Source organism: Peromyscus californicus, unplaced genomic scaffold, assembly GCF_007827085.1.
Source record: "Peromyscus californicus insignis strain IS unplaced genomic scaffold, ASM782708v3 Scaffold_15__1_contigs__length_86483966, whole genome shotgun sequence".
In the NCBI taxonomy this organism is placed as follows: domain Eukaryota; kingdom Metazoa; phylum Chordata; class Mammalia; order Rodentia; family Cricetidae; genus Peromyscus; species Peromyscus californicus.
In genome coordinates this window covers 68,706,628-68,718,147 of record NW_026294447.1, presented here as the reverse complement: position 1 = coordinate 68,718,147, position 11,520 = coordinate 68,706,628, and positions in this window count along the sequence as shown.

Below are 11,520 nucleotides of genomic sequence, written 5' to 3'. Positions count from 1 at the left end.
AACAAAGATTAACCAATCCAGGACCTCTGCTGGCCACTCTGCTGTTACAGTAGTTGTCTCGGTTACTTTTCTAATGCTGTGATAAAACACCATGGCCAAGGCAAACCTATTAAAAGAAAAAGCATTTAATTTGGGGCTCATGACTGCAGAAAGTTAGAGTCTGGGACCTTCATGGTGCAGAGTACGGCAGCAGGCAGACAGGAACCTTGTAGTCGTGGCCACCCACTGGGCAAAGAGCTGCACCCTCTGAAACCACATTGAGCCGACACCATGCCGGGGTCTGTGGTCCACGCCTGATCACTCTTAGGGTAGATGATATGCGCCTTCCTGATTGACCAAAGGCTCCTAGTCCCAGCAGACAGGCCACCACCAGGCAGGGACTCGTCCAGGTCAGCCCCTCATCACCACCACCCCCGACCCAACCCTGCCTGCTGTGTGGACAAGGAAGAGGTAAGGGCCAAGCTTGTCAGCTGTCTGAGGGGTGGGCACAAGAGGGGTGGGCACAGGAGGGGCACGCAGAAAGATTATCTCACAGTTCCAACTCGTTAATGAAAGAAATAAATTAACCAAGCTCATTTTTCAGAGAATTCTTGTGTAAACTGGAAATTTTCCAGTCTGTGAGCCTTGTGCCAGGCCCTCCCATAAATCACAGCAAGGAAGCTGTCTGCGCTGCGGAGGGGGAAAGGCAGAGGGGAGAACCTGAGACAGAGGGATGCCAGTCCCTGGCCAGGGTGACGGTGGGAGGGGGAACCAGGCTCTCACGGTGATCCGTCCCTCTATGAGTCACAGAAAAAAGAAGGAACAGCCGCAGCCCACCTCTACAGGTGAACAGGGCCAGGTAAAGGTACAGCACCCTTATCTCCCTAACCTGGAAGCAACCCCCAAACAGGCCATATTGTAATTGAATACAATATTAATTACGGAGTGCACCATTAACGGTTTGTGGGATTTGACTAATTAATGTAATAGTTTTTGAGTCACGCTCATTAAATATGAAAATTACGCTGTTGAAAGGTATTGGTTTCATTTATCAATCTTATATGGACGGGACGGGGGCAGGGACCAGCAAGAGACAGACCCCTTCCCATTTGCTCCTGTCATGAAGTGTTGTACTGGAGAGCCACATTTTCAAGGAGCCCACCAGAGGAAAGGGAAGGGATGGCCAGAGGAAAGTTGGGGGCAAATTCTCGTTAAGCCTTGACTCAGTGGCCATGCTAGCTCTGATACCCAGACGTCTAGAGTCCTTTCTACCCTATGCTTGTTTTGATTGCACCTCCTTCCGATTGATTGATTGATTGATTGATTGACTGATTGACTGATGCATTGATTCAGGTCTGGTGCAGTAGACCCCGTCAGTTGGCTCTGTAACACCACATCCACTTCCAGCCCCCTCCGCTTTGGAAACGTAAGAGGGAATTTTTCTATCCACAAATGCCTCATTTCATTTGTGCCGTTATAACAAAACACCCCATTCTTGGTAGCATGTAAACAACAGAAAGTCTTTCTCATAGTCTTTTCATCCACACTTGTGAGTGTTCACTGCCATGAGTCATGGGTCTGATTGAGAGGCCTCTGTCCTCTGTCACACCATTGACAATGGGGTCTCACCGGGGCTCCCCCAGGACATCCGCCGTTGTTCTGTCCATGCGTATGTTTTAAACAGGGTTTTGCTATGTCCATCAGGGTGGCCTTGAACTTGTGATCCTTCTGCCTCTGCTTTCCAGGTGCTTGGATTGCAGGCCCCACCTGCTGTGGTGACTAATGCTACCAGCACCAATTGGGGCTGATTTTTATTAGTGTGTGCTGCCTGCCAGCTACTGTGCTAAAGGCTTAATGGTCATTGTCTCATCTATTCTTCGTAATAAGCCTCCGAGGAAGGTATTTATTATCTACTTAGTATAGACAAATAGCTTGAGGTTTAGAGAGGTTAAGTAACTTGTCCAATGACACAGCTGGCAATGGGAGATGCTAGAAATACTGATGTGTACTTGTCCAATGACACAGCTGGCAATGGGAGATGCTAGAAATACTGATGTGTACAGTGGGTGCTGTGGGACATCACAAGAAAGAAACGTGGGCGTTCTTTTTGGAGTGCCTGGCATGTGGCCAATGGTCAAGATAGGCCTGAAGAGTCAGGCCAAAAAAGGCAGAGTGTCAGCTTCCAGAGAAGGACCTGGACAAGCTCTGTGGGTTGGAAGGCATAACATTCAAGATGAGTAGCCGGCCGAGGCTTTGAGTCTCCAGTCTATATGGTGAAGCCACCCCAACACTCACACCCTCCAGAGATGGATGGCTTGGAAAGTCCAGAAGGGTAAAGGCATCCTCAGGTCAGGGTTAGCTCCACCCTGGGATGTGACAGCAGCAAGATCTGCCTATGGCAGACTCCTGGGAGCTGGAAGTATACTACCCCAAAATCTCCTAACCACTGTGGAGGTCAGAGCCCACAGAGGTCTAATGTAGCTAAAATCCAAGGTTAACATGGCTAGGGGACTTTCTAGAATCTTTTGAGAGGTCTGTTGTTCTGATTTTCAGTCTCAAGAGGTTGCCTGGGTTCTTTAATTTACAACCCCTGGAATGGAGTTTCTGATATGGGGCCCTCGGGTGACTCTCACATTCCCAACTTCCACATGTTGCCTGTGAGCCTCACCCAGCAGGTCTCCAAAGTGGAGTATCATAGGGCTCTTTGGTGCAATGTTCTTGCTGGCATGAGACAGGACATCTTGTCTCCTCCTTCTTTATTCTTGTGTTGCATGGTGGTTGCCTGAACTGAGTGATACCCAGTTAGCTGGCAAAATGTTGTTCCTGGGTGTGTTGGGGAGGTGTTTCCAGAGCAGATTGGCAAGTAAGTCACAGACTTGATAAGGAAGATCCACCTCACTCAATGAGAGTGCTGTCCCACTGGCTGAAGGACCAATAGAACCAACAGGCAGAAAAATGGGAAGCAAGCTTGATCTCTTTCTTTCTGGAGTGGGGACATTTCTTCTTCCCATGACACTGGACATCAGAACCTTAGTATCTTAGTCACTGTTCTATTGCTAGGAAGAGACACCATAACCAAGGCAGCTCTTATTTTAAAAAAGCATTTAATTGGGGACTTGCTTACAGTTTCAGAGGTTTAGCCCATGATCATCATGGTAAGGAGTATGGTAGTATTCATGGCACTGGAATAGTAGCTGAGAGCTACATCCTGATCTGTAGGCAGATAGAAGAAGACAGAGACAGACTCTGGGCTTGGCATAGGCTTTTGAAACCTCAAAGCCTACCCCCAGTGACGCTTCCTCCAACAAGGCCACACCTCTTAATCCTTCTAATCCTTCTCAAACAGTGCCTCTCCCTGGAGACTAAGCATTCCAATCTATGAGCCTATGGGGGGCATTTTTATGAAAATCATCACAATTAGGTCCTCTGGCCTTTGAATTTGGGGACTTGTACCAAAAGCCCCAATGTTCTCAGGCCGTTAGCCCTGGACTGAGCTGCAGAATCAGCTCCCCTGTGTTGGTGATGCCTGTACAAGCCAGTCAGAGATGGGACTTTTGTTGTGGTAGCGTGGTATGAAGACCTCAGAAGTCAAAAATAAGCTCAAACTACAGGCCACAATAAGCCCAGTGGAGCTGGGGGGCAAGGTTTTCCCCACCTTCCTCCCGCTTTCCCCACCTCTACAGCAACACTCAGGGAAGGTGAAAAGGGAATAGAGCAGTGGCCCTAACTGAGAGTACCATTGGCTTATGACAGACTTTCTTTCCCGGCTGGATTTGACAGCTCTATCCTGATTGGTTCCATTTTACACCTCATTTGCATAAGTGTGCACCAAGAGCCTGCTCATCCCTATATAGCAGGATGTGCAGGCTCTGGATGAGCAGGGTTGTGAGTTGTTTTGAGGCAAAACGAGAAAAAAGACTTCAGACTCCAGCTCCAGACCTTCAGTCTGGCTCTCAGGCAGCTCCTGGATGCTCCAAGAAAGGAAGACTGCTCCCGAGACCTGCCAGAAGTAGACACTCAGAGACCTGCCACCAGCAGCCAAACTTGCTCAGATCTCCCTTCAAAGCGCAAAGAGATGCTGCACCTTCTTGCTTTGTAGGGAATTTGTCCCTGCCTTGGGGAACACTGCCTCCATCTCAAGATCCACCCTTCCCGCCCCAGTCTTTGAGGCCTGCCGGAGACGAGAGGCCTGCCGGAGATGAGAGGCCTGCCGGAGACGAGAGGCCTGCCTCTCCTGCTGCTCTCTCCCTGGTGTCCTGCTCTCTGCAGCCCGGCTCTGCAATGGATTGCTCTCAGTTGTCATTCTGAGATGCTGCAGCATGCCAGCCATCTCTCAGCCGCCCCGGCACCCAGAAGCCTGCTGAGAGCTCAGAGCTGTAACACACAACCTCTCAGATGGCATCCCGCTGTCACCAAAGGTCTCAGGATTCCTACTTTCCAACTCACATTTTTGCTTACTTGGCTGTGAAGGTCTGATTGCCTTGGCATCCAAAGTCTTCAGCCCTGGCTGCTACAGTAGAGCTCAGATCGCTGTTGGTACCCTCCTGCTGCCCCCAGCTAGGATTGCAGATGTCTGCCTACTCCATTCTCGGAGGGAGGGCAAAACGGAGGGAACAAAATAGAACCCCATCAGGAGTAAAACCCAGTAGAGGATTCCCCTAGAGACATGTATGTGCACTAAGGAAAAAGATTGTCCCAAGGTGACCTAGGACTGATGCATAGGGATGGCATCTCATGCATATGATTACAACAGGATCATGAGATGATGTGTGTGTAGTAAATACAATGTTATATAACCCACAGTGTCAATCACTTATGTCAGTCAAAGAAATATCCCCTTTGGAAGGCACCCCTCCTTCCCTTTCACTCCCTAAAGCTACGCTTTCCTTACAGCTTTTCCCATGTTTTGCCTAATTCTTTGTTCAAGACACAAAGAACCTTGAAATTGTGTCATGGAAGACCCCCCCCCCCAAGACTTCCCTCCAGTAACAATTTTAGTTCACTAAAATTACACTTTGAATTCGGGGTTCTTGGTTGTTCCAGCCTCATTAATGGGCCTGGTTTGGCTAGCTGGCTTTCAAGGTTTGGGGACTGTTGGGCAGGGCAGTGGAGTTTCTTTCATGTGACAGTTCTGGAGGTAACAGTGCAGCTGGGTGGGGGAAATCAAGTCACCGTTTCTGAAAGCGAAAGGTGGTGATTTTGATCCCATCGAGAAAGCTGTAGATAGGCAAGGTCTTGAGCAGGAAACCTGGAAAAACATTTTGACCACAGCCCCCCACCCCCACCCCCACTCCCCACCAGTTGGACGAGAATTCACCTGTCACTAGAACAGGGACCATGGAAAAGGACTTCAGCCAAATCCCCACAGAGTGGCCAGCTTGAAGGAAAGAGAAGGATGTGGTTGTCAAAGTTTTCAAGAGCCACAATTATGCACAAACCAAAAAATTAAAATCCAATAATTAAAATCATTCTGGGAGAAAAGAGTGAATGAAGGATTTAATTCATGCAAACTGAGTCTGGCATGATGGCTACAGACAGACTCCTGGTCACAGGAGAAGTGCTCATAAGTCCCCCCTGAGGAATCTACCAAAGATGAAGTAGGGCAATCAAGATGAGGGACCCCTGCTAAGGCTGGTACTGAGCACTAAATCATAAGTACCTGTATTTATAGAGTGGACACTCCTTAGCTGCAATGCTTAGAGTTTCTGATTTTCATGGTTTTAGAATATTTGTATATATGCAATGCTCTATCTTAGGCACAAGTCCCAAGTCTAAACATGGAATCCAGCTTCGCTTCACACGCACCTTGTACACGTAACTCATTCAAACACACCTCATACCTATAACCTATTTCAGATATGCCTTTTATGCACAGCCCAAAGGTAACTTCACATGCTTTAGTGTGGTGTGTGCAAGTCATATGGGGAGTTTTGGATTAGGGATGTCTGACCTGCCTATGTATACATATGTTTAAGACGTGAATATATTTTATGTTTGTATGAGTATATATGAATACAGTCAATGATCAAACCGGGAGGTAGAAGCTAAGTGTACCCTTGATGGATGGAAGGCATGAACAAAAAGTGTTGTAAGGGAAGAACAGCAAGCGGAACGTGCGATCTTGAAGTGTGGCTTTTCCTTTCTGATGTTCTGTGACTCCAGACAGAGGCCGAGAATAAAACATTCCTCATCTGACTGGCGGGGTATGAGAAGTGGCCAGTGCTCTATAAATACTAGGTCCCATTGTTCTGAGGCCTGGAACATATACCCCCACTTAGAGCTAAGGAGACTAGACTGGGGTGGGGTGGGGTTCTACATAGGCCATCTTGGGGTCAAGTAGTCACCACAGGATAATGGAGCCAACCCAGCTATATGCAGATCTCAGAGCCACCTCGACTTGCTCCCTAGCAGGAGGGGACATGTGATCGTTCTCACGTATGGGCCATTTCACAGTGGTTCAAGGCACAGCCAAGACCTTCAGAAAAGGCAAAAAGCAAAAAGTATCCACCTTCAGGAGCCTGGGGCGCTCTGAGACCCATGAGGCTGAGCTGGTCTCTGCCACATGGCTCCGGCACTGTCACTGTGTCCCCAGGCCCTCCCCAAGGAACTCCACTCCCCATTTGTCAATTGTAAGTGATACTTTCTATTCAATCTGATACATATTATAAGAATATAAACAAATGCCTCTCTCCGTATCAGCACCATAATCACTTTCTTTTATAGGTATCATTTATTATAGGATGACAGATGGCCAGTTTATAGAATTCCAAAGAGGCCCCCGCAGGCCAGTCACCTGGGAACACCAACACATTTACATTTCTCCAAAACAGATGGGGGAAGGAGGGGGAAGAGGCAGATTCCTGTCAAAACTTTGGCTCTTTCCAAAAAGTGTTCGCTCTACCCCTCTGTCCTCCTCACAGATGGTGCCACCACCCCCACCCTTGTCCCTTTCCAAAGCTCCTCATGACCTCCTACTCTGTCACTTCTCTGTAGCAGCAATATGGCGCCCTCAGTGATGGAGCCGGGGCGGGCGCTTCGCAGGGCACTTTCTGGGGATTTTCTGAGGTTGCCATTCAGTATTCCATTCTTTCGGTCTTAAGTGAGAGGCCGTAGGAGGCTAAGATGTAAGTCCACAAAGGCTGGCATGCTGGAGCATGCCATTTGCCACAGAACCACAGAGAGGGAGCTCTCGGTCCATGAGACATACAAGGTTAACTGAGTAACTTTAAAAAAAAAAATCCATACATACACAAACAACAACAACAAAAGACTCAGAAGGCTGTATTTATATATTTTGTGCACATATATATTATATATGTAACAATAATAATCAAATAAAAAAAGGCTATCAATTTAAGGAAGGTATGGGAGAGGTTGGATGGATAAAGGAGATAGAAAGGACTATAAAGAGGAAAGGAAACGGGGGAAGTGATGTAATTATATTTTAATTTAAAATGTATTTTAAAAAAGCAGTAATAGGCTTAGAGGCTGGAGCACGCCATTAAACTCAGCCATTGGAAGTCAGAGGCAGGCAGGTCTCCATAAGGTCAAGGTTTCAAGATAGCCTATGTAGTGAGACCTTCTCTCTAATTAATTAATTAAAAATCAAACAAACAAACAAAACAATAATGCCAGAGTCCCAGGAGGATGATTAAATCAGGAAGCAGAAGGTGAGAGAGAATGCTCTGCAAGATGTGCAGGTAATTTTGAGAACTCATTGCCATGAAACCAGGGATAAAAAGACTAACAACGAAGAAGTCACGGGGGAGAGGGAGTGCTCTACACCGGGGCATTGTGGGAACTGTAGTTAGAACTCAATGATGGCAGGCCCCTGCTCACAGCCCACGGGGCAAAGGCAAGTAAACCAAGTCCAAGGTGAGAAAGGCATGGGTGAGGGCTTCGAGGATGGCTCCCTAGGGAAGACAGCAGCCTCCGTGAGTGATTGAGAGGACAGAGGACTCCTTTGTGACTAGTCGGGTCGGGAATGATTTCCCTCTCCACGGAGAACAGAAACCGTCAGCAGTTGACTGATACATTTCCCCACATGAACACGGAGCTCTTTTGTTCATGAAAAGCTATTGTAATGGGGGGTGAAGGGAAAGCCACAGACTAAAAGACGTTTGTAACATAGGTAGCTAGAAGACGACGAATATACAGAGAAGACAAAGAAAGTATGTGAATCCCAGAAAAACAGCTCAAGGAAAGGAGCAGAAGACACGGAAAGGAGATGCACACACTAAACGGAACGGGAAAAGGCCACAAGAACACACACACACAGTTGACCAGTTGCTGTGGGTGGGAAGCATCTACCATTGCGAGGAGACACCGCTGCGCACCCACTGGTTTTCGGACCGAGTCTGACAACATGGTGAGGTGGTGGGTGTGTGCACTGGTACAACATCCACATTGGATGGACCATTCCGTGATATGTATTAACGATCAGCACAAGAGCGAGGCATCTGGGGGAGGTGGGAGTGGGTTTCCTTGACAACATTGGGGTACAAAGGTTTACCAGGGGGCGATGGAGGAAGCATAGGAGCCACATCAAAGGCCAGCTAGGGAAGTCGGACTCATGCTGATGGCCTGGGCTGGCAGGTGCTTAGTGCTCAGCAAATTATGATGTCGGGAATGAGAGGATGGTAACAGCTGATTCGTGTTTAAGTTACCCTTAAGACACTGCATCAGGTCATAGGCATCAGTCTCCTCGTAATGGCTCTGAGAACCCGGGTTTACTTTTATGTCCGTTTCACAGGAAAGTCTACTGAGGCACTCAGTGGGGTGAAGGTGGAGGTGGCCTTCCAAACCTCTAGGATTATATAACTTTATTCTATTTCCCTATGAAGAAACTGAGCCTGCCCACAGTCGAACATCTGGTTTGGGCCCTGGGAGCTTGGTCGGACTTTGAAGCTGTGTCCTAGGCAGCACCAGGCTCCGTCTTTGGTCATTTCAAGAGCAGCATGGGCATGAGTCGGCCAGCAGCCGGTGAGGACTCAGGACTCCAGACACGCCCAGCTGGCAATTCCCACCTGCAGCCTGCTGTGGACAGGTGTGAGTCAGAGGGGCAGAACAAGGGTGCCGCACTAGCTGTGTGACCCCAGGAAACCTGGCAGCTGATACTCCACGGGCCCAGGCTCCTGGAGCCCCCAAAGGTGGAAGATAAGTGTGGAGGGCAGCGTTCTATCATTTCTTCACTCAAGGAATCTGGGTGAGGTAATGCACAACTGGAGTAAAATGGGATTCTCTGGGGTACAAGAGAACCCGTTTTCTTCCCGAGGCCTCATCTCTCTGGTCCCTTACTGTCCACCTGGTCTGCTGTCAATGACTTGGCACTGAGCGCAGGAAATGAAGACCACTCATCTCCACCTTGGTAAACGCAGGCAGGTGTCTCAGGCATACTAACCCTGAGCACAGGAAGTAGACATGGGAGCCAGAGGCCTGGACCCTACTGCCTGCCCACCTCACTCGACTACCTGACCCTTAGAGCTCCAGCTAGCATTAGGTGTAAAACACCCATGGTCACCACCCTTTGTACCCTGGGTCACTGAATGTGAGGATGAGTGGTGCTCAGAAGGTCCCCTGCTTGCTCGTGGCCATCAGAGCTGAAGCTGCCCCTCAACATGGCTGTCTCACACTCAGGGCTGTGTAGATGTAACCAACCTTCTTATTAAATAAGAAACACAGAATCAATGCAAAGAAGAAAGCCAAGAGGTCAGAGCTAAGAGCTAAAACCTCACCCTTCCTCCTGTGGTGGTCCTACCTCTCCGAACCAGAGCTACCCCTGTGTTAAAGTCTTTATATAGAGTTCCTGTTCTGCCTTCTCATTGGTTGTAAACCCAACCACATGACCGCCTCCTCACGGCCTGTCTGTATAGGCCTCCAGGTTTTCCATGATTGGTATTGAGATTAAAGGCATGTGTATCCAATACTGTCTGTATCCCTGAACACACAGAGACTTACCTAGCTCTGCCTACCAAGTGCTGGGATAACAAGCGTACACCACCACTGCCTTGCTTTCCTATGGCTTGCTAATAGCTCTGACCCCCGGGGCAACTTTATTTATTAACAAACAAATAACATTTTAATACAAATAAAATATCACCATAGGGCTGAGGTCTGATGCGGGGACTTCTTCCAGGGTTGTTTCGACACAAGACTGATCCTCAACCGTCAGGCATCTGCAAACACAGGGAAGCAGTAATTTATGAGAAAAGACCTCTGCGGATGCTCAGTTAGCACCATCTAACCCAGAGCTGTGGTCGGGAGACTCCCAGTCACCCTCGGAAGAGCTTCCTCTACACTCCTCGGAAGTTAAACTCGGCAAATGCAGCCCGGAGGGGAACCTGGCTATGATGTGACTCCCATGTGACCAGAACCGGGCCATGCCCATTTGCTTACAGAGTAGCCTGGCAGAGAGGAATAGCTGTGACACAAAGACCTGGCTCCCAGACCTTAAAATACTTACTGCGACCCTTTGCAGAGACATTTGGCTGGTTCCTGTTTGGAACATAATTTTAGCACATTCCTAAAAGAGGGGGATGCTGTTATCCCCACTTAGCAGATATAGAAACTGAGGTCAGAGAGGTATAAACAGTGACTGGAGATGGAGAAGTCAACAATACAGCAGCATCCCTGGGGACCCTCAGAATCACGATTGGTGGAGATCCTTGCTCCATAGGGGATGCCAGATTTAGCAAGTATAAATAATCCAGTGAAATCTGTTCAGGCAGGCAATAAATATCAGCTTTGGTGTACGCAGGGCTTGTGTATTACTTAGGAGTTACACTAAAGCATGATACATTGTTCATCTGAAACTCAAGTTCAACTGGACGTCCTGTTGTTTGATTAGAAACCTTCTTGAGGACCCCAGAAAAAAAGAAGACACTGTGAGCCAGGTGGTCATGGCAGACACTGAACATGGCCCGTGTCTCGGGGTCTGGCCCTTGGAAAGTCTTTCCTCCTGGAGGCTAATGGTTGGGCCTTATTTCTCAATCCCTTTTTTCCAGCAGAGGGCTCTCAGGAATCTTAGTACCCTCACTCAGGTCTAAGTGAACAAGGTGAAGGCCTCGGGAGAGGTGCCCAGCCGTTCTCTCTAATCCAAGACTGAGCATCCCCCTCCTGTCCTGCCATAGTGGCCTCTGGTGGCCTCTTGTTCTCCTCTCCTGGGCCCTATCCTCCGGGTCAGAGGTCACACCAACCCTCTCATTCCTTGAGACTACAGAGGAGTTGAAGAAAGATGGGGAAAATATGACAGACTGGAGTGACAGTGGCCCAGGGCCAGAGGCCTGGAGAATAAAGAAAGAGGTATAGGAGGAGGGGGATGGGAAGGTGTCTAATTTTTAATGGACGGAGACATAAATGCAACATGATTCACTATGAGCGGACCACCTACATTAGATGGAAGTTAATTAAAACAATCCCTCATTTCTCTGCGTTTCAAACTTCTTGAGTCTCACTTGGGGAAGGGTGCGGCAGGACTTTTTATTGCTCTTAGATGGTGTTCAGAAGGCCCATAAATACATCTCCTCTTCCTGTGATCTCATT